Genomic DNA, 22,838 nt, shown 5'->3' with positions numbered 1-22,838 from the left:
TTTTGACACAACATTTGGTGAAATTTCCAGGGACTCCTGTGGTCAGCCTCACGGTTTCACTCTGTCACTTTCTAATGCAGTAGTCTTTGGGAGTCTTTTCAATTAAGCGCCATCATTTAAAAATAAGTTTTATAATATGCAGTTTCAGGTTAATTCTTTACCTTTGTGTCTCAGGCAGTACTACCTACCTGTGAGTAGTCACAAAGGTTCACGCAGTTTTCTCTAGCTGTCCCTAGCTCGTAGCTCAGCAGGTCCCTTCAGATGAGTCAGCCAGCTGTGTACCTGCATGTTCAGGATACTTGTCAGGGGCCTTCCTCAGAGCAAGACCGACGCTCACCTCATCCTTGGGACTTTGGAGCCCGCCCTGGAGAGACTCCAGCCACGTCCAAAGGGGCCGTCCGGGTCCCACAGGCTGGTGGGAGTGACTTCTGAGCCACTCCAGACCACACTTTGTGTTCCTACACCCCACAAAGCCACTTAAAGTGCCATGTTCTGGTGCTGTGTGCCTCACCAGTGTGCCACACAAGCCTGCACGGGGATCTGAGCGGGCGCTGCCTTCCTCAGGCTATGCTGGAGTTTTGGGGCAACTGGAGCACTCGTGGCTGTCATTCTCGCCACTGTCTGGGCTTCCCTAGAGGGTCTCACCTGCAGCGTGAGGACCACATCGGCAGCCACTGAGGAGCCGCCAGGTGCAGCGTTGGTCCCACTCAGTCCTTCTCGACTTTGGTGAGAGAGTAGACAGCAAAACTTCAGCTGGGAGCCCCAGGCCTTCTCTGCTTGGGGCCCTGGGACTGACATAGCACAGATCCTGCCATCCACGTGCTGGGGGCCCCGCCGTGCGGCTCCCTCCTCTGGTCAGGGGCTGCACCCTTGGGCTGTGCAGCTCCTGGTTCTCACACTCAGGGGCCCAGGGAGGCTGGTGGATGAAGAGAGAAGGAGAAGGGTGGCAGTTTGAGCCCAATTGTGTTGGCTTCATCTTCCGCCTCTTGTCCCTAAGTACATTGGCAAAGTTTTCCAGGTGAAAACTCAGAAGGGATTTTTAATGACTGGAATCTGTGAATTCCATGGAAGCCAAGTCTGTCCACCTCTTTCACCCACCTCATTTCTCCCCGTTGGGGCTGATTTTGGCAGCGTTCATAGGGGCAGGGACGGAAGGGGTGGGGGCCAGCCGTCGGCCCTGTGTCCCTCCCTTCCTCCCCTCAGCGCCACAGCATTTCGGTGTCATCCCCTTCCGTGCACGCGTCCTCATGAAAACCAAGTGCGGCTGGAGGGAGATGCCTGCGCCCACTCCCGTGACCTTCCCGGCCGGCCTGGCTGCAGCGGCCCCTCGGCAGGCATCTTTCTGGTGCTGCCTCCGTGCCCCTCCCATCACCTGATGCTCGTGTTCCTGAATCTTCACGCGTGTGCTCTGTGCAGCCACCTCACGGGCTCCCTGGGAAGGAAGACAGTGTCTCACGCCGGTCAGAATGCTCTTCTCTGTCCACTGAATAGTCCAACACAGAATCATTCCTCTGTGATTATTTGTGCTTTGTTATGTAGAACTGGAATAAAGAAAAAGTGAATTTAGACATTACAGCCATCAGGTTGAAGCTTAGTAATTGCATTAGGGAATTAAATGGAAGCATTTGAGCTTCTCGAGTTCTAATTCCACATCTTCGTATCCCCATCACCCCCCATACCCAGTGTCTAACAGAGCTCTTGGTCTAGGAGTTTCTTGATAAATGCTTACTGAATTGAACTGGACTGAGCTTAACATTCCCACCCAGAGTTAGAAGCCAGTCCCTGAATAAATTGCATTTAGAATATGAGTTTGATGTTACTGTGGTAAGGGGTATCCTACACGTCATAATTCCTAGTCAATATCGGGTATTTAGTCAAATAGACTCAAGTATAAAGAAGCATAGGCCCATCTGGCAAAAGGGCAAGGCACGCTGCTTTAGGTCCAGGTCCCCAATATCAACTATGAAAATAAAACGTCAACTCCAATGACAGCCCTGTCCTCAGCTGGTCACTGTTTATGCTAACAATTACAAACAGCTTGAACTTGCTGTCCTGAGAGGCAACACACCCTCCATTCTCTCTGCAGTGTAGCTGCCTTGGTGGATGGAACATGCCCCTCCTCCCTCCCTCTCCCTATCCCTCCCTCCCCCCTCCTCTCTCCCTCCCTCTCCCCTCCTCTCTCCCTCCTTCCCCTCTCCTTCTTCCTATCTTCTCTCACCTTTCTCCCCCCACCTTCTCTCCTGGACAAGGGGCAGAAGAGAGGAGATCTCCGGAATCTTCTGCTTCATCCAAGCAGCTTGGGGGCAGCATCAACAGCTGCAATTTGGCTGCCCCAGCAGGTGCCTCAGGGCAGCCTTTCTAATGGGAATCCTGGAATCATGTCTTTCCTTAATGTGTCCTAAAGGCTGGAGGACATGAAGTGAAACAATGCTCCATGCTCAGTCCTGTGATTTTGTGTAATTATTGGACTTACTTTGAAATTAAAGTAAATGATACCCAAGGTAGAGCATGAAAAAAAAGAAAAAACAGGCTATGGTGTTTGAAAAACAAACAAAACCATTTGGTTTGTTGGTTTGTTCTTAGACCTTCACAGGCTCCTAGGTCACACGTTTCAGTTTCTTAGCAAGTGGCATTCTCTGCAGAAGCTGTGTCAGTCTCTGTTTGATGATGTCAGCCACAGCAGAAAGAAGCACTCCGTAGGCCCCGTGCTCAGCACCTTGGCGTGAGCTCCTGCCATCTTCTGTTCATGCTCATCACAGCTCTGTGCAGTGGGCATCCTCCTGATCCCTGTGGGAGGATGGAGGATGGAGGCGGAAGGGTGAGTGATGGCAGGATCACATGAGGGGTCTCTCCCGAGGTAGGGAGGGGAACTGGCCCAGGACCTTAGTGCCCATCGCATCCTTCTTCCTCCTCCTCTGCCTCTCTGTGACTGTTTGACTCAGGCTGCAGGGACAGACATGAGTATGTGCAGAGCCTGTGTGCACCCCTGGGAATGTGTGCTCATATTGGCAGGGAGGGATGTGAGTGTGTACAGAGCGTGTGTGCACACCTTGGCGGTATATGCCGGCGTTGGCAGGGACAGATGTCAGCGCGTATGGAATGTGTGTGCACACCTTGGGGATGTGTGCTGGCATTGGCAGGGACAGATGTGTACAGAGCGTGTGTGCACACCTCGGGGTGTATGCTGTCATTGGCATGGACAGACGTGAGCGTGTACAGAGCGTGTGTGCACACCTGGGGGTGTGTGCTGGTGTTGATAGGGACAGATGTGTACAGAGCGTGTGTGCACACCTGGGGGTGTGTGCTTATGATGTTTTGTAACCGGCAAATACGTGGCCTGTTGCATCGGGCGGCCCTGCGCCCATGCTGAGCCCGTCAGTGGCCCTCGGGTTGGGGTCTCCATCTGCCCAGACAGCACTCGAGTGGCTTGAGGTTTCAGATTCTTCCTCTACAGATACTTGGGCTTCCTCAGGACCAAACATCAGAACCAGCCAACTGCAAACTACAAGAACGTTCAAATGCATCTTCAGTAGGAAAAACAAAAGCAATTGGAAAAATTTTCCAACGTGACCCCGTGGTTAAGCCGTTAGATACTCCAGCCAACAGATTGAGTCACTTTAAAATTCACACCAATTAAAATGGTTGTGAGAGTTGCAAAGCTTTACCGCTAAACCTTGAAATAATTGAAGCATTCTGCTCCACTTGCTTACAAACTAGAGTTGGGGATACCTTTCAGTCCAAAGTAGCAACCTTCTAAATCCAGCTTAGATGCGAGGCTCCCACTGACACAGGAAGAGACAGTGGCCCTTGATTATTCTCCTGTGTTCAGATACTGTGTCATTTCTTTCTTTCTTTTTTTTTTTTTTGTATCCTGATCATCACTTCTGCTTTTCCAATTCAAACTAAAGGAAGGGAGTTTAGTTCTGTTTTGGAGAAGCTGTGGTTAGTAGTTTCTTTTCATGGTTTGCTTAATCTCTTAAGTCTGGTGCTTACATTACCCAAATAGACTTTTCTTTAGTACGACAGTGCCATAACCCAGGGCTTCTCCCTCCATATCTGCTCCCCAGGGGGCTCCCTAGGAATGGGCGCTGGAGATCCAGCCCCCCTCCATGTGCCATTTTCTTTGAGTCCAAGGTAGCTTTGGCTCAGAAAAGAAAAGAGGCCTCCGGGTTAGGTGCCTCTGACTGCTAGCTTGTGAAATGTTTAATGATAAGGCGACTTCCAAACTAATTTACACATTGATAGTTGTAGCTTGAAGTATCACCGCAGTCATAAGAACAAGAAACACTCCCATAAAGTAGATAAGCAGAAGAAAGCCATAGAAGTTTAATAAAGCGCAAATAAAATGGTGTTGTAAGAATGTACAGTGGGAAATGCTCTCAGTCCAGCCAGATCCAGCTGTGGCGTCAGTCCAGCTGTGGTGTCCTCCTGTAAAAACATTCAGCCACATGTGGCCCTGATCGCAATCACTACTCTGAATTGTGATCCAGAATGTTCTTGGGGGCCGATGCTGGGACTGTTCCAGCAGTTCAATCTGATTGGGCGTCACGGTGGTGATGTGCTTAGCGCGGCCAGCTGGGCTGAGTGGTGGCCACCCGTGCACTCGCCACGTGCAGCCGTTATTCTGGTGATGGGGTTGCATGCGCCCCGGCTTGTCCACCTGGGCTATTAAAGTACTGGGAACCCAACCGCGGGCGGTGCCTCCCGATATGGGAGCTGTCTTTTTTATCCAGGGCCCTGTGGCGCTGCAGAACCCTGCTGCCAGTCTGAGCTCACAAGGAGGTACCGGAGGGCTCTGCTGGGGCATGGAGGTCCCTGAGCAGGTGGTCACTTATTGCTTGTGGAGTGGTCCATGGCCTGTGAGTTTATTCTCGGGGTTTGTGTGGGCGAGGTTAAGCAGTTCACAGCTGGGCACTTACCCCTTACACAGGTGACACTAGTTAAAGTGGAATCTATATTAGCTCACACGGGAGTGTGTGAGGAGCTGGGAGGGTGGGGAGGCTTGGCCTTAGCACTAGATTCCCGGGCTCCTGACATTTCTGCGTCTTCCAGTTGAGGGGCCGTCAGAGCCGCTGTGGGTCCTGAAGACAGTGGGTGCCATATGGACCAGGGGATGCAGAAGCCTCTAGAGGCTGCGGGAGGCAAGGAGACGGTGGCTTCCCCAGAGCCAGCCCTGCCGCCACTTCGACGTTAGATGGTGGGACCTGTTTTGGACTCCAGCTTCCAGAAATGTGAGAAAATAAGTCAGAGTTTAGGGCGCTAAATTTGGGGTGATTTAGTGGAGAAATAGAAAACTAGCCCACAAATGTGCACGCATTGAAATGTGCTCTGTCCAGGTGTTCACAGTGGTGTGAGGGAGATGGCATCATGGTTCTGGGAACTGTGCAGTTTTACTGAAGGAAGGGGGCTCGCCACGCCTTTCCTCATATAACTGAAGGTATGTATGCCTGCCACACTGCCCAGGAGACAGGGACTAGAATTCTGACTTTATTTCTTATGGGAACCAAGCCACAGTCAGAACACGGTGAGGGCCGAGACGAGCTTCCTACAGCCTGAACTGGGAAGAGGAATCGCAAGTAGTTTGTCTTTTTCTACACAGACCTGTCCTTTTCAGGTTTTGTTAAGTTTTGGAAAAAGGGAGAAGCCAGGCACACCTCGGCGAGGGACAGTGTTTCTGGAGGTGGTGCGGCTTCAGCCTGAACGTGGCCGTGTGGTTGGGAGGCTCAGAAACTGCCCTCCAAGGGCACTCATCTATTCCTTATTGCAGTAATACCTCGTTTACAGAAATCCACAGAAATTACAGTGCGGGAGGCTTCTGGTCTGGATGGGTTTGTGTGGACCGAGGTCACGGGGTGTTGTCCCAAGTGCTAATCCTGATCTGGCAGAGGCTCTGTTCCCAAATAATTATTCCACAGTTTCAGAGCCTATATCTGAGTGATAGTCTTTTAACTTTGTTGCATAAAAGGAAACAAAGTATGTCTTGGGGGTCTAAAAATCCATGTGGTAATCATGGCTGTAAACTCATACCTGGGGCTTTGGGATGGAGTGAAAACCACCGTCACCTGGCGTGGACGCTGCGTGGTATTTTTAGCATGGTGGCCTGCTCGTGCCTTGAACTCTATCTGCAGTGTGAGCAACAGCTGTGCATTTGAGAAATGTGGACAGGTCAGCTTGCTCCTCCAGGGGCCTGCAGGCATCCGGGTGAGGGGCCTGGGATGAGGCCACATCAGTGGGAAGGAGCTTGGTTGTGTCAGCAGATATGTCTGCCTCTACAGGCCCGCAAGCCAGCCAGAACCCAGTTTTCCTTAGGTCATCTAATGCCAGAAAAAACCTGTTTCTTAGAGATTCTCATAATTTATATTAATGAACCATTTGACCGTACATAAAATGTTATAAATGCATGAGGCTTTACAACTTGGCAGATGTGTAACTCACATGTCGTTGTACCAAACTGTTGAAGATATTTGTTTCACTTGAAGGTTGTTAGCATTTTATGTGCAAAGCAAATGCCAGTAGCATTTTGAAGGAGTATTTTGGAATTTTAAACACAGTGGGATAGTGCTGGGTCTCTGGGATACTGGTGAGGTGGACGTGACCTCAAGCTCTTGTAGCTTGCAAGCAGGATTGCTAAATTGTCACAACTGCGGTGCTGGAAAGTCAAAGTGGATTTCTGTAAATGAGGTATTAGTGCAATAAGGAACAGGTGAGTGCCCGTGGAGGGCAGTTTCTGAGCCTCCCAGACACCCCAGGAGGAAGCGGGGGACGGGGGCAGTTACCCACCAGAACCTGGACGGTGAAGCTGGGTTTGCTGGTGGCCCTGCTTGGCAGGTCATTACATGCAATAAGAAACAGGTGAGTGCCCTTGAGAGCGGTTTCTCGGCCCCCTTCAGAACCGCAAGTGGAAGACGCTCCAAGGTGGGGGGTGGGGGTTCGGTTAATCCACAGGAGCCTGGATGGTGGAGCTGGGTTTGCTGGTGGTCCTGCGTGGCAGGTCATTACATGCAATAAGGAACAGGTGACTGCCCTTGAGGGCGGTTTCTCGGCCTGCTTCGGAACTGCAAGTGGAAGACGCCCCAAAGTGAGGGGGGGCTGGTGGTCGGTTATCCAGTGGGGCCGGATTGGCTGGTGGCCGCTGCGTGGCAGGTCACGGCGTGGAGCGATGGGAGGGGAGTGGAGTGGAGTGGGAATAGAGGATGCACCCTCCATAGCTACTGCTGGGAGTTGGCTCTGGTAGCAGAAGGGGCATAGATAGAGGGATTCCCATCAGGGGCAACACGACTGGGGTCCCACGTGTGGTGGATGCCGAGGTGTGGCTATATGTAATCTCAGTCTGCACAGCCGTCCTGGTGAGTGGGTTCAGTTACCTTCCCATCTCACATTTGAGAAATCTCGGGGGCTCACATCACAGCTAGGTGGGTTGGAACTAATGTCTCAGGCAGGACGTTGGCCCCAGAGCCCAGATCTTACCCGCCCCCGCTCTTTTCAGTCCACCAAGCTTGTAGAGAGGGTTGTGTGGTGGTGGGTGGCGGCTGAGAAACCAACACAGTAGAAGGCGGGGAGGAACTAAACCAGGCAGGAGACACAGGCAGTGCTTGGGAGGTCTGCACGGGGTGTGGGTGTGGGAGACACCTCTGGGCCAGTGAACCCCGTTCTGTGCTCCTGGCTTGCCCAACCTTGGCCCTCAGCCACATGCTGCGTGCTTTAGGTGAAATCTCAGTCGCTCGTGTGGTGCGGGCATCTTTTCTCCCTGGCTTTGCCTCTCTTTAAATCACGGAGTCTCAGTGGGGATGGCGGGGCGGATGGTGGTCCATGGAATTTGCCCTCCACCTCCTCATCCTTGTCCTGTCCTGTCTGGCCTGTTACCTGAATCTGTGTCTCTTCAGAGCCTGCAAATGAGTGGAGGCCACGACAGCCTCTCGCTGACCGACCTCTCAAACTTTTATTCATCAGAATAGTGTTAAATGCCGATTCCTAGGCACCCCCATTGGACTCTACGCCTGCCTAGCATGGGTACTTTGGGGGAAGGTACAGAGGATTGCTGGGCTGTTCCAGGGGGGAATTTGCATTGTTGAATGTCTATTGTGTTCCTTCCAGCACTCTACTTTCCACGCACACCTGGCATTAAACCTGGAAGACCTCTGGGTGCTGTGCTGGTGAGGAAGCCCCGGCTGGACGAGGGGCTGCTGGGGCTCGGACTTGATTCCCGGGCTGGGGGCTGGGGGCTGGGGGCTGCGGGCTTATTCTCTTCAGTGGGTCTGCTGATGAGATGCCCTGAGAAGTCCTGCTGTGCACTCAGGGGAAGGTGCAGAGACAGGCTCAGAAAAGACAGACCATGGATTTAAAAATTCCTACTGGAAAATCTTTTATGAGCAAAGTAATTTGCATCTAACTGAAGACAATCATTGCTTGAATAATTGGTTTGTTTACAAAGTTGGTCCTATGAACAGATTAAAGTTTTCATTCATGCCTTATCTATAATGTGAATAGGAGCTATTACCGCAACTTAAATTAGCTTTAAATTTCGTATCAGATTGCAGTCCAGATTACAAACGGCTGCTTGATAATCTAATTGATAAAACGGAGGAATTTAGTGCTTGGAACCCAGAGTGAAGGGATCGGAATTGCTTTGGTTTCTCAAAAGGGTGTTGACTGAGTGGTGACCTGGGGTGAAGAGAAGTGGCTAGAGTCATTACACTCGAGGAGATGATCTGCCCCCGCCTTTCTCAGCTGTCTTCTGGACAAAACAAAGGGTGATAAATGGAGAAAATTCAGCACTGAGTTCGTCTATGCCCTGAGCTTCTCATACAGTCATTAATGGGCTGTATCTGTGAAGCCTCCATACAGGCACAAAGGAATTAGGCTAGAGTAAGGCGGCCGGCGACCTCTGGCGTCTGGACCGCGTGTCACTTCCTAAAGCCCTTTTGGGTGAAATGACAGTGGCAATGTCGTTGTTCGGAGGAGTGTAATCTCACGTATGAGATGCAGATTTTAAATGATGCAGATTTTAAACACCAAAGTCAGGAAGCTTGGTGGGAGTGGCTGTCTTCCAAGTGGTTTTCTGTGCTGCCATGGATGAGGCGTGGATGTGTCATCTGTTGGTGAGATCCACTGGTGAAGGGGCTAAGCAAACCATGGAGGTCGGGGGTGTGAAGCTGCATCTCTTCTGGCATCCCAAGGAAATACATCTTGTAAAACTTGTGAATTTGACCCTGACCCTAACCCCAACCCTGAGTGTTGAAGTCTGGTGCAGTGTCTTGAGCCCTCTTCTGCATTGAGGGTGAGTGACTGTAAATGACCGATTCCTCAGTGGTGAAAGTTCAAATGTAGCTTCCCTGAGGAAGCCAGACCTCGGTCACCCGTATCTCCATTGTAAACACTGCGGCCCCTACGCGGGTGGCTGCAAGTTTCCAGGCCTTCCTTGGAGAAGCAGCCGTGAGGTGCTTGATGATTTGATAACATCAGCCACCTTCTGTCTTCTGTCTAATCACGGTACAAATGATTCTCCTACAAGGAAATGGATCTGGTTTCTTCCTGATCGTTGGAAGAAGCAGCCTGCCTAGGGACTCCACAGTCCTCTGCACTTTCACAACGAAGCCTGTGTCTGTCTCCAAGGAGTGTCACGTGTGTCGTGGGACTCGCTTCCTTAATTCTTCCTGCTTTTGAGGGCTCCGGTAGCTCTGCCTGTTTCACCCGGGATGAGCAGCAGGTGGTCTCTGGCTACTGTGGGACTAGGGCTTGGGGGTGCATCATCACATCCGGTGGCCTGTCCAGGTGGGCATCATTGTCTTTTGCCTGTTGCCTGAGGCAGCTGTGATGCCATGGGGGTCATGCTTGTCAGGGCCAACCCAGTTCTTCCCGTGTACACCTCTCCTGCTGGAGTGCCTTTCCTTATGATGACTTGTTGAATTAACGTGGAGAATGCAGAGAGGCTCTGGGCCTCTCTCTCTCCCATTCTTACTCCCTGGAGCTGTGAAGCCCGACAAGGGAGCCCATAGCCAGAGGCTCCTTTAAATTTAATTAGAATAAAGATTTGATTACATAGCTAAACACATTTGAAAAGAACTTCACAGATTAAATTCCAGATTCAACCCTTCAGGCCCAGTGGCCACGTTTTGGGGCTCAGCAGCTGTAGGTGGCTGTTGTCTTTCTGTGTTGGCTGAGCAGATTGGGGCGTTTCCAGTTCAGCAGGCAACTCTCTTGCATGGCTCTGCCTGTGGTGAGGGCACCTAGGCTGGAGAGCCTCGTGGGGATCCCTTAGGCCTCCGGCTGCAGCCAGGCTGCACGGTTCCTGTGCCCCGGGTCCTCTGCAGGCCCAGATGGATCCCACCACAGAGCCAGCACTGCTAGACTTGGGTACTGTGTGCAGACAGCAGAGGGTCACGTCCGGGCCTTGCAGGGGCTGGGGTGACTGGCCTCCTTGGCCAGGCTTCTGTTTCCGAGTCTTCAGGGGAAATGCATCCACCATCCACCATCCACACCGTGCACCAGAGGAAAACTGCAGGCTTCTCTGTGGATGGTGAATTGAGATCATGCAGAGTGACTAGCTTTGGGCTCCTGAGCAGCGTGGAACCTGATACCTTTAGGTGGAACCTGACATGCCTCCATGTGTACATGGCAAAGAGAATGCAGCATTGTCAGCTTGAATCCAGATGTGCTCCCGTTTTGAGGTGGAACGTTCTGGGAGTATTGGCCATTGGTGATTGTGTTGCCGTGGAGGACTTTGAATGCAGGCACTGGTTTGGGATAACCCTGGTTTCCTGGTCCTGTATGTGGGCATCCCTGAATATCCCGGACTGGAGGAAGGCAGGGCAGATGGGAGGGTGACAAGAGGTGTCAGGTGTTTCCAGCTTTGGGGACTGATGCCATCAGATGGCCGAGATCAGGATGGTGGTGGCCAGGGACCAAAGCAGGGGTGCGTGGAAATGCCATGTTCCTCGGAGCATGGGGAGGACCTCTTGAACTCTATTCCTGGGCAACAGTTCTTCCATTCTCAGGAATCTGTGCCATTGTAATTGAGTAGCAAATTCTGTAATTGCTCTAATTACTTACTGTTAAGTCCCCATGCCAATTACCATAAATTAGCAACAGTGATAACAGTTTGCCTGGTCAAACCTTACCAAGAAAAACCAGTGGACCTAGTTTTAGTTGCCTCCAGTTCCCTCCAAATCAGATTCCTTAGCAGCTTGTGTCCCCACACTTGCTGCAGTTCCTCCTGGGCCTGGCAGGCACATTCCAGACATTCACATCTCAGCTCAGATGCAGGCGTGCACATTATTTATAGAAAATGGCACTGCGCTGTGATCGGCTTGAGCTGACGTTCTCTAGGTGGGAGGTGGAGGTTCAAAAGTTCTAATGGGATGAAATTAGAAATATGAATTTTAAAAATTCACGTGTTATGAACTCTGTTCAGTGATTTTCTCTGAAATGAGAGACTATTTGCAGATGAGGCAGTCAGCCTGCAGCTCTCCTTAAATCTGTCCTAGACCTCGATGCCGTCCTTCGGCCTCTTCCTGGGTGTGGGGTGCTCTGCTTGAAGCAAAACCAAAGGAAAGAACGTGGTCTGCATCACTACTGCAGCCAGCTCAACGCGCACACCCACTAGGAGGGGCGTTTGCTCACTTAACATTTTAAATGCATTTAACATTCAACCAGCAAGTCAGCCAGTGCTTTCTGTAAGCAAGCTGCCTGGCTCATGGGAACCTGACACTTGACTTTTTGGAAGAGAGTACTTGCTTCTGTGGAGTCTCAATATTTGTCTCATTTCTTGAGACTCTGCTGAAAGTGATGAACGTGACTAATTAGGACTTTTTTTTTTTTTTTTTGTAAATTGGGCCACAGAGCTCTCTAGGCAGAGTCAGGGGAGTAAACGGCTGTGAAAGATGCCGCCTGATGTGAGCCACGGCCAGGCACTTTGGAACCTGGGATCCCATCTCCAGCCTTTCAAAGGACACAGACGAATATAAAATGCAGATGGGAGAGTTCATAATTTGGGCATCTCTGTTCTTTTGAAATCAAAGTGCAAAGAAAAAGTTTTGCCCATACTTGTTTTTCTCCTGAGGTTTTAAGATTTTCTTAACTGCTTTTCTCTTCCCCCAATCCTTGAGGAAGTTCTATCTTCATATCTTCTTAAAAGATATGGTTAAATTCAACACTGAAATATAAAAACATGCTTTCATATTTTTCTTTAAACTGAGGTATCTGACATTGGTGAAGAACTAACTGGGAGTATTGGTTTATTTTTATTTTTTTGAGACAGTCTTGCTGTGTTGCCCAGGCTGGAATGCAGTGGCACGATCTTGGCTCACTGCAGCCTCACCTCTTGGTTCACGCCATTCTCCTGCCTTAGCCTCCTGAGTAGCTGGGATTATAAGTGCCTGCCACCATGGCTGGTTCATTTTTGTATTAGTAGAGACGGGGTTTCAACATGTTGGCCAGGCTGGTCTTGAACTCCTGACCTCAGGTGATTCGCTCACCTTGGCCTCCCAAAGTGCTGGGATTACAGGCACGAGCCACCACACTCGGCCTGGGATATTCTTGATTATAATTGTAACATATCCCTTTAATAAAAACAAAACAGAACAACAACAACAAAACAGCTGTCTGAAAAGTCTCGAAATTAAAGAGCTCACTTGGACAGGGATTTGGACACCAGTTGAATGGCCCAGCACACCATAGTTACATGGGCCACTCGGCCTGTTAGGTCCTTAGGGTATTTGAAGTCATATGGATATTTGCATTTCTGCCTCTGGATATCGTGTTAGTATTCGGCTAGTGTTTGAGGGCCAGGCTCAGATCCGGGAAAACAAGAGCCCCTGCCCTCACGGCACTTCTCTTCCATGTGTGTGTGTCAGGAAAATAGAAAGCATAAGATATTTTTTTCAATGAGCTGGGAAGATGGAAAAACAAGCTTAAGATGTTTACTTGTTCAGAAGAAGGGAAGTGCAAGGAACACTCAGCTTTGTTGCTGCTGAAGGAGGCCCCTGGTGGAGGCTGTTTCAGAGGTGGGGTTTCTCTGAGAAAGGTGGTAAGAGGCAAATAGGATGCCCCATCTGGTTTGCCAGAGGTGGGGAAAGTTAGTATCCCCAAAACAGCTTCAGCATTCTGGCAAAGCTTTGGAAAACCAGCTACGGTGTAGGACCTTGTTGGCCGCTGGGTAGAAGGAAAACATTGCTGGTCCTGAGGACTGTACTGTTGTTCCACTGCTATAAAGAACTATCTGAGGCTGGGTAATAAGGAAAAAAAATGTTTAATCGGCATACAGTTCTGTGGGTTGTACAGGCTTCTACATCTGGGGAAACTTACAATCAGAGTGGAAGGTGAAGGGGAGGCCGGCATGTCTTCACATGGCTGGAAGGGGAGAGAGAGTGAAGGGGAAGGTGCCATGCACTTCCAAACAACCAGATCTCAGGAGAACGATCATGAGGACAGCACTTGGGGGATTGTGCTAAACCATTAGAAACCACCCCCATAAGTCAATCACCTCCCACCAGGGCTCACCTCCAACATAGGGTTAGAGTTCAGCATGAGATTTGGGTGGGGACACACAGCCACACCATGTCAGGCTTCCCATTCTTCTCCTGCACGTGCTTCGCAAATGGTTCTGTCATTGGTTTTTGTTTCTGTTGATACATGATATACGTACATATTTTCAGAGTGCATGTGATACCTTGATTCACCCCTATATTGATGAAATCTGTGTACTTGGGATGTCTTTCACTTTAAATAGTTTCTTTTCCTTGTGCTGGTTATTCTCTAAGTTATTCTCTTATTATATATTCTATATATTATATATTCTATATATTATATATTCTTATTATATATTCTAAGTTATTCTCTCCTAGCTGTTTTGAAATACACAGTAGATGACCCACTGCCATCCCCCTGCTGATTTATCAATAGTAGGTCTCGTGTTCCCATTAGGCTGTGTGTTTGTGCACATTACCAGCCTCTGCCCATCCTGCTTATGAGTGGGCTCTGCTGGGCCCTGTTGACCACCTACTTTTGGCCTCCATGAGATCTGCTCTCAGCTCCTGCTTATGAGTGAGAACATGCGCTGTTTCCTTGCTTGACTCGTTTGCTTAACGTAATGTCCTCCAACTCCATCCATGCTGCCGCGGATGACAGGGCTCTCCGCTGTGTGGTGGAGTATTGCTCCTGTGTGTGTTCGGGCCACGTTCCCTTCATCCCCTGTTGACGGGCACTCAGGTGATTCCAGACCTTGGCTACTGTGGATGGAAGCTGAGAGCAGTCACTGGCTTTATACTCGGGGGACGTGAGCCACTTTGATGTTCTCAAGCAGCCTATCCCCAAAGCCCTCCGTAGAATGCCGCATTCGTTTGTACTCATGGCTTCTTCCACTAGGATGAACAGCTGGGAAGGGGCTTTGAGTGAATGCTTGGGTTTCTGTCTTTAATTGGTACCCAGCTACACTGGCCAAGTAGGGGTCCCAGTGGCCCTGGACACTACCTCACATAAGGTCCAAAGATGCAGTTAGGTTCTTTTTTTAACTTAAAAAAAAAATGCTTTTGACCTGGGTAAGCTATGGCATTATCAGTTAGAGTTTTTCATATTGGAAAGGTGTATATTTTATTTTCTAAGAAGGAAAGAAATCCTGTTAAATACTCTAACCACAGATTAAATCATGTCAAGGAAAGAGGTACTATTTTGGGGGAAAATTACCCCTTCATGTCAAAGATCAAGGAGATGACTTACATTGTTTAATTGAGTTAATTATGAAATCTTAAGTGGTTTTAAGAAGATGAGCTGTGGATCCTACAAGACATGAGACTGATACTGATTTAATGTTAGTCAGCCCTGACAGAATGTGGCTAATATTTAAAGCTTGCTCCAGTATTGCTTGATAGATTGTAAGTTAATGTAAAGATCTGTTTGATGCTTTTATTTTACAAAATATTATTGAGAAAAAGTTTGACAGCCAAGGAACGGCCTTCAACCAATTTCTTCCTAATTTCTATCACCAGAAAATTTTGTCCTGTTAATTCCAGAATTTACTTTTGGAAAGTTCCCGTAAGGAGAGCAGAGGTATTGGTGGTTGAATGGTGACTTGAATTTAGGTGAAGATCGTTAAATATTTCATAGTCATGTTTGTCTTGGTGGTTTTAGCAATTTTATATTAAACTTAGAACTGTGAGTCAAACCAAATCTGTTCTTTTGCTTTTGTGATACTCCTTTGTATGACTATACTGGTAAAGAATGATAAAATGTGTATTGGGTATTTTTTCTGTGTAGATATTAGGATTTTTAGGGGAACAAATTAATCATTCTTCTAATATACACTGTGCTGTGTGTTGGGTCCTTTGTATATTAGTTGAATCACTCTAATGAGGACCACTTGAAAGTCTGTTTCTATAGCAGATCTTTTATATGTTGACTTGTGTTATGCAAAATCCTTCATCCTCTAAGAAGACTAAGCAATGGGTTGGAGGAAAGATTTAATCACCCATTAGGTCTATTCCGAATGCCCAGAATTGAATGCAAGTACTAATTATGTTTTTGAAGTGGTGTGTGTGTGTATGGGTGTGTGTAGTGGACTCCTTTTTAGGTCATGGGAGGGAGGTAAAGCGAAGATGAGATTTGCTGATGAACATTTGTGCACATGCTAGTGGAGAAGTCATATGACTTGACTGCACCTGCGTACTCTGATTTTGCTTTCGTTAGTGTCCGTAGCCACAAGCCTCAACTGCCTCTGGGACCCACCCTGAGGGGCTGTGGTGAGGGTTATTATAGAGTCGTGCGTCTTAGTGAAGGGCACAAACGGCCTTGTGGGCCTACTTTGGCTTTGTTTGAACGTCTAGATTGTTAAACTAAGTTTAACATTTTGAGGATTATAAATTGTGATTCTTGTCTAAGAAGAGGTTTCTGTTGTCTCTGAAGACAGGAGCCCCAATACAGAGGGTCCCTGGCTCCCAATTGTTACATATCTGATTTTTTTTTTCAACCTTGTGATGGTGTGAACTAGTCACACTCAGTGCATTGTTTGGCCCAAGATGGGCTGCCTCTGGATGAACCCGTTGTAAGTTGAAACTATGATGTCAAATGCACTTTCTATTTAGGATATTTTCAGCTTACGCTGGGTTTATTGGAACAGTTTCATCCCATGGTAAGTCAGGGAGCATATGTGCTCATAAAAGTGGAGACGATCTCATAGATACCGTGAGATATAATGTCTCTGATGTTATAGAGATACGATGAAAACAATCAAGTGGGACTTGGAAGCCTTGGAGGGACTCACATGGGCGGCTCCTGGAATGCAATCTTGAGCGCCACTGGCTTCTGGATGTGACATCTGTACCTTCTGCTTAGCCCAGTGTGTTATCGGCTGCTCTCGAGGGCAGAGAGGTCCAGCGTTCCTGTGTTTAGGTATTTGAGCTGCCTTAAGAGGCTAGGTCAATTCTCACTGGTGTCTTCAGGGCTTTAGGCCTTCTGAACAAGCAGGAGGAAGCACGACTTTGTAGAGCTTTGGAAATCTCAACGGACTTCAGGGCCATCCCCTTTGGCAGGAGAGAGCCACACTGGAGGCGAGCAGGGTGCCGTGCGGGCCTCTGCTGGGCCCAGGCATGTACGGACGTTGTGAGGGCCACAGGACACAGATCGGTCTTGGTTCACAACTGGCGTCGATGGCCACGCAGCATTTCTGCCAGGTACATGAGTGCGGGGACTTGGGTTTTGGGGTGTGCGTCCTGGTTGCCTAGTTGCTTGGAAGACCCCCATTCAGACCCCAGCCTGAGTCACCGTGACAGGCCTCCTGCTTCACACGCCACACGGAAGCCGTGGCGTCGGTCACTGACGTCCACCGGGTGTCAGATGTGCGTATGTATCTTCCTTGGTCTCGGGATGTGTCTTGTTTTGAGGTTATAGTAAACGTTCTTTACAAGGGGTTTTGGATTTTTTATGTTTGCAAGGAGGCAGCAGGGAGTGCTTGAGCAATGAGATCCCCTTTCCAACCAATACAATTTCAGATCCCAGCAGGTAATTAAGGCAGCGGAGCTGTGGGATCACCTTTGCAACCAATGAGAATTCAGATCCCAGGAGGTAATGACGGCAGCGGGGCGGGTGGCAGAACCCTGAACTGTGGCTGTTTCTGGTGTCTTGCCCCGCGGACAGAGCGTGCTGGGGCCTCCGTGGTCCTCTGTGGGGTGAGTGGAGCGCATGAGCTGGGTGCTGCTGGGCCCTGGCTGGCTCCCCAGCCCGGGGTTTATGCAGGACTCGTTAGACAACTTGGAACCCAGAAAGCAGCACGAGGAGAACGGGATTGTGCCTTTCTGGATCCTTGGTGCTTCCCAGTCTCAGACACTGAGTAGGCTCTGAGGGGTCTCGCCGGGAAGACTTGCACAGTCGGCCCCCAGGATGGAGTGGGGCTGCAGCGGGTCTTGCAGGAGCTGGAAGTGGGGGTGAGTGTCTCGCAAGCGGGACCTTTCAAGTGGGCCCAGCAGGATGCATCTGTGGAAATGGTGCCACCTAACGCAGGGCTGCGGCCAGCAGGACCTGAAAGGCTACAGCGGGCTGTGTTTCTGCTCTCTCTCGAGTCTCTGCACGATTTTCCTTGGTTTTTGTCTGTTTGGAGGACGCTTCCCCCTTTCTTGCGCTTACCTAGCCCTCTGAGCTTCTTTGTTGAGTATGACAGCCCTGAGAAGGCATTTTTATCGCATAATTGTGTTATCCTGGTGGCTGGATAAATGACCTGCAAATGTGGGTGACTCAGTAGCTCTGAGGGTGTTCAATATCCAAGACAGAGGTGGGAAGGAAATGTTCAGGCAGGCATCAGAGGATCTGTTCTCTGCTTTACACTGGGGCCCTGGTTTGCTGACAGTCTTCACACTCGATCCAAAATGGGGGATAATGAAGTCTCACGGATTCGGCTTCAGCTGAGAGCTGCCTCCAGCACAGTCTTGTGTGAGTAACAGTTTCTATGTTTGGTGCGAAGGGCGGGCGTCAGTCAGTTGATCTTATTTGTGGTGGTGCTTATGGTGGGTTTTCCGTAAGGAATGTAGACTTTATTAGCTTTGGCAAGGGAATCCTGAGTGATAAATTGGAAGAATGTCTCAGGAAATTCTGGAACCTGCAGTGAATCTGGAATCTGTATGAAATTGAGATTTGGATTCTCACGATTTCCTAATGCTACCCCGAAACCCAGTAGTTGAGACAGTCGTAGAGCTTCAGTTGTGCTGCCCCGGTTCCCCATTTTAAAAGGAACACGTTGCTTTCCTCTAGAATGTTCTGAGCTCTGAGTGCTGCCGGCAGAGTGACCAGCTCTCTGCATCAGAGGGGAAGCCAGGGCTGCGTTCACGGCGTCGCGGCAGCCGGGAGCTGACCCTGGACTTCAGGCACGTGTGATGCTGACCATTTTCTGTAAACTCCAAGGGTGTAGTGGTCTCCTTGGCCGTTTACAGTCTTCTGAAGCTTTTGATGTGTCTGCACTTTGTAGATTTTTCAGAAGTAGACAGCCTTTTCCCACACCCTTGGGCTGAGTTTCGTCAGAGGCTGGTGTGTGGGAAGCACCACACCCACATTCTGACAGGGAAGACTCTGGTGCCCAACTGAGGTCAGAGTGGAAATTTGTTCTTCCTTCCCTCCAGTCTGGTCCAGCTGCTCCCTGCTTGGCCAGAAGAAAATCATGCTTATTCAAGTCGTAGGCAAACCCCCGAAGTCAAACATTTGTCTTTTTTCTTTTTTCTTTTTTTTTTTTTTTTTTTTGAGACGGAGTCTCTCTCTGTCACCCAGGCTGGAGTGCAGTGGCCGGATCTCAGCTCACTGCAAGCTCCGCCTCCCGGGTTTACGCCATTCTCCGGCCTCAGCCTCCCGAGTAGCTGGGACTACAGGCGCCCGCCGCCTCGCCCGGCTAGTTTTTTGTATTTCTTAATAGAGACGGGGTTTCACCGTGTTAGCCAGGATGGTCTCGATCTCCTGACCTCGTGATCCGCCCGTCTCGGCCTCCCAAAGTGCTGGGATTACAGGCTTGAGCCACCGCGCCCGGCCTTGTCTTTTTTCTTTCATATGCCCATTTAGTTTATATGGAATGATAGCTAGAAAAATGCCTTTTAGGGGAAAATTAATTTCCTTAATTACAGAGAACTTTTTGGATAAAAATCAGGAGGCTACTTTGTAATAAGATCTAGTTAAATACTACAGTGGAAAGCTCCTTATATTTGATCTTACACTTGGGCCCTGTGTGCGTGTCCGCATGCTCGTGCTCATGACGCCAGGCGCAGATGTGAACTACGGGCACAGTACATACTTTCTGGTTGCTTCTTTGAACGTCTTATTGCTTGACCTCTCCGACTCAAATGTTGAGTTATGTTGATTCTGTTCAGAATGTTTATCCCTCCGTCTAGGGTCCAGTCGTCTTTCAGGGAGGAACCGTCTTCCTCATCTCTGTCTCCTACAGTATTGTATATTTAATAGTCAAATATTTATAGGTTACATGGGTGACTGATCTGTTCATTAGGAGGAAAACAATGCCAATTTTCACATCATTAGAATGGACTTGTTAAATGATTGTTAGTATAATGAAGTTTCCATGGCAAAAGAGGCTTTGCAGATGTGAGTGTAACGGACAGTGAGATGGGAGAGGACCCTGGGTTGTCCAGGTGGGTCCAGTGTCTTCACATGTGCCTTTTGAGAAGGCAGTACGAGGGTCTGCCTCAGAGGAGGAGACCTGAGGACGAGATAGAGGCCAGAGGGCTGTGGGGGTGAGGGCGAGTGTGGGGCAGGGGCAGGGTCCGGAGGGGTGCAGGGCTGAGGCCGGGGCAGTGGTAGGAGGGGTGTGGGGCTGTGAGTCAAGCTGCATGGTGGCTTCTATGAATTGGGAGACTCCAGGCAGGAATACAAGCTACTGACCCCTTGACTTCAGCCCTGGGACTCCTGACTTCCAGGGCTGAGAGGAGGTTTGCATTTGTGGTAATTTGTTGCAGCAGCAATAGGAAGCTAATGCATTGTATCTGTTCTTCACCTCCAAACCTTTGAAAAGTGACCCTGTTGTATCGGCCTTTTGTGTGCCCTAAATTCTAATGAGATGGTTTGTAGGAAATAATGGACACAAACGATGGCAGAACACAAAGTTGGACAGAAGCAGTGTCTTCTGTGGTTCTGTAGTTTGGGTCTGGGAAGTTAGATTTCGGTCAGAGTGTGTGGTCTTGTTCAGCGTATACCTGGAGTACTTGTTCAGAGCTCCTGGGGGAGTGGTCTTTAACACTGTTAGGATTAAAACTCCAAGCACATCAGGGCCAGAGTTCCTGAGTCAGTGTTAGGCGACCTTTGAATAAGAGTTGGCATGTAGAGTCTGCCCACTTTACTAGTATGAAGCAGCAAAATCTTTTTTTTTTTTATTTTTTGAGATGGAGTCTCGTTCTGTCACCCAGACTGGAGTGCAGTGGCGAGGCCTCGGCTCACTGCAACCTCCGCCGCCTGTGCTCAAGTGAGTCTCCTGCTTCAGCCTCCAAATTGCATGATTTATTTTCCTGTTTTATATACTTAGTATGTGAAAACTCTGCAAACTTTATTAATACAAATGACATGCCAGAACTTAGGAGAATCTGGTATTTTCCCATGCAAATTAGTAGTGATGTGGAATTCCTGGGCTGATTTGGTTTTATAAGACATGGGGCAGATTCTTTGCCTTATTTCTGTGGAACTAACAATTGTTAATCACCCAGCACTCTTACCTCCCCCAACAGCTCAGGTGAGGGGGGTGTTACCCCCACTGTCGTGATGAGAGGCAGGAGACTGAGGCTTAGATGAGCAGGTGACACATTACTGTCCAGCCCCACCCACCCTGTAGTTTCCTGCCATGGCTCAGCTGTCTTCCTGCAAGAAAGGACAGACACCCTGGTGCTGGGTAGAATTCCTTGTGAACCCCTTTCCATCCTCCAGGGAGTTCTTGCTTTACAGTGGTGGCTCATGGGGAGTCCTCTGGCCCACTGAGAAAGTGACTCATGTTGTGACATTACTGTCTCTGTCCGGCTGCTGTCGATTGGGTGATTTGTAAAGAGACATTTATTGCTCACAGCTCTGGAAGCTGGAAAGTCCAAGGTCAAGGCAGTCCAAGGTCAAGGCACCTGCACATCTGGTGCCCCAGGGCCTGTGGCTCACAGACGGCAGCATCTCAACAGGTGTTGCGTGGCAGCGGTCGTCTCGTCAGAACTCACGTGGTGGAGGAGCAGGAGGGCTCCTCTAGGCCTCCCAACAAGGACACCAACCCCAGTCCTGAGAGCAGGACTTCCCAAAGGCCCCACCTCTTAATGTATCCCTTCGGAGATGGTTTCAGCATGAGGTTTTGGGGACATTCAGGCCAGAGCCATTGCTCTGCTGTGGTGTTAGGGCTGCATGGCATCATTACTGCAGCAGAGCCACAGCTTCTTATCTGCATTTGCTGCAGGAGGAAGACGCAGGTGCCTGTGCAAGTTGGGGTTCGGTGCAAGAAGTGGAGACTCTGGGAATCTTAGCAGGAGGAACTTAAGGGCTTTGAGAACTGACACTTTAGGACTGTAGTTTTCTTCAGACTGTAAAAACCTTGGTGTGTGACAATACTGAACATTGCCTGAGCCCTGTGATCCTGTAAAACAGTGATTGTTAAGACATTCCCCCTCCCCACAACTGCGCCCCCACTTTTACTGCAAGAAGCCCCTTCCCATGTGGCTTAGGCTGACTGGCGGATGACCGTTTACCGAGGACAAGACCAGATACAGGCCTTCAAACCCCCCTTCTCTGCCTTATAAGTGATTAGCTAAACTGCCTGTTCCCACTGATCAATCACTTCCCACCTTGAAATGGTTCTTCGTGGTGCAGTTGCGACTAGGGGGGTGGACTTGTCTTTGACTGTCGCCTTCCACAGAGGACAGTTAGGGTGGGCAGGAAAGAATTCTCTGCTACAGGTCTGCATTCCTGGCTGTTTCCAGAAGTGGGAATTCTGGTGCCGTGGAGTCTGCGAATGGATTTCTAGTGTCCCAGCTTCAGGTGGAGTTGAAATTGAGTGAGGCAACCCACCACACCCATCTGGAGCCAGGAACTAGAGCCATTTTTAAAGTGGCAGTTTCTCCATAAGATTACCCAAAAAACGCGCTCAGCACGTTTCTTTCTTTCTCATATGCATTTGGCCATCTAAAATGGGAATGGTGGTTTTTTGGAGCATGGATGTAGTTTTAAATTTTGAGTATTGTAAACCTTAATGTAGCTTCTTAAAATGTTTGCCTGATTATCTGGAGATTTACTAAACCTTTGGAGTGGTAATAATGAGTTGATCTATATGACTTTGCTTTCTATGATGCAATGAAAGTACTCTAATTAAAACCTCTGCAGTTGGGTCAGCAGGCGATTGGCCAAAACAAATTCTGCTTTTTGGGTTTCTTTAACCAAACAAGGGAGTAGAGTGTAGGCTGAAGTGGCAAATTCATTTCAGAGCACGCCAGAGCCCTCAATGATTCAGCAGCCTTCTCAGGTGAACGTGTAACGTGCCGTGAGTCTTGGCAAGCCTGGCTACTGAAGTGTGCACGTGACACCACAGAGCCACACCTAGGAAGATGTGGTTTCTGTAACAAGCTTTGGAAAACCAAAGTTCAACTAAATTATCCAACTTTGTTACAGAAAAAGCTTAGACCAGATGGCCAAAGACCTGATTGTTTCATGGTTGAGACATGGTTATAAAATCGCCCTTACTTGGTGCCAATCAGTGTTGGTCCACAGTGATACTCCTCCAACCTCACTGAAGAGTTTGGAGACTGATATGAGACTGTGAAAATCTCCTTAAGGTGAAAAGGGCTCTGGGGCACCCGGGAATATCCGCACACCCGTGGCCATTCCCCTATAAGGTGGAGAGGACGGCT

The 22,838-nt window shown here is 49.2% G+C and overlaps 1 long non-coding RNA gene across 2 annotated transcripts in view; it reads left to right on the top strand.

The window, feature by feature from the left end:
• The first annotated feature begins 4,969 nt into the window (after positions 1–4,969).
• The window catches only part of LOC144334893 (uncharacterized), a 116,519-nt gene continuing 98,650 nt past the window's right edge, over positions 4,970–22,838 (top strand). Inside the window, exons 1-2 of one of the 2 annotated variants that reach the window (XR_013405146.1) lie at positions 4,970–5,231; positions 5,337–5,437. This is a non-coding gene — a long non-coding RNA (uncharacterized LOC144334893). The remainder of the gene's footprint in view (positions 5,232–5,336; positions 5,438–22,838) is intronic. The other variant, XR_013405145.1, reaches the window with a different exon arrangement.

Source organism: Macaca mulatta, chromosome 15 (genome assembly GCF_049350105.2).
Source record: "Macaca mulatta isolate MMU2019108-1 chromosome 15, T2T-MMU8v2.0, whole genome shotgun sequence".
Taxonomy (NCBI): domain Eukaryota; kingdom Metazoa; phylum Chordata; class Mammalia; order Primates; family Cercopithecidae; genus Macaca; species Macaca mulatta.
This window is presented reverse-complemented; position numbering and strand designations above follow the sequence as displayed.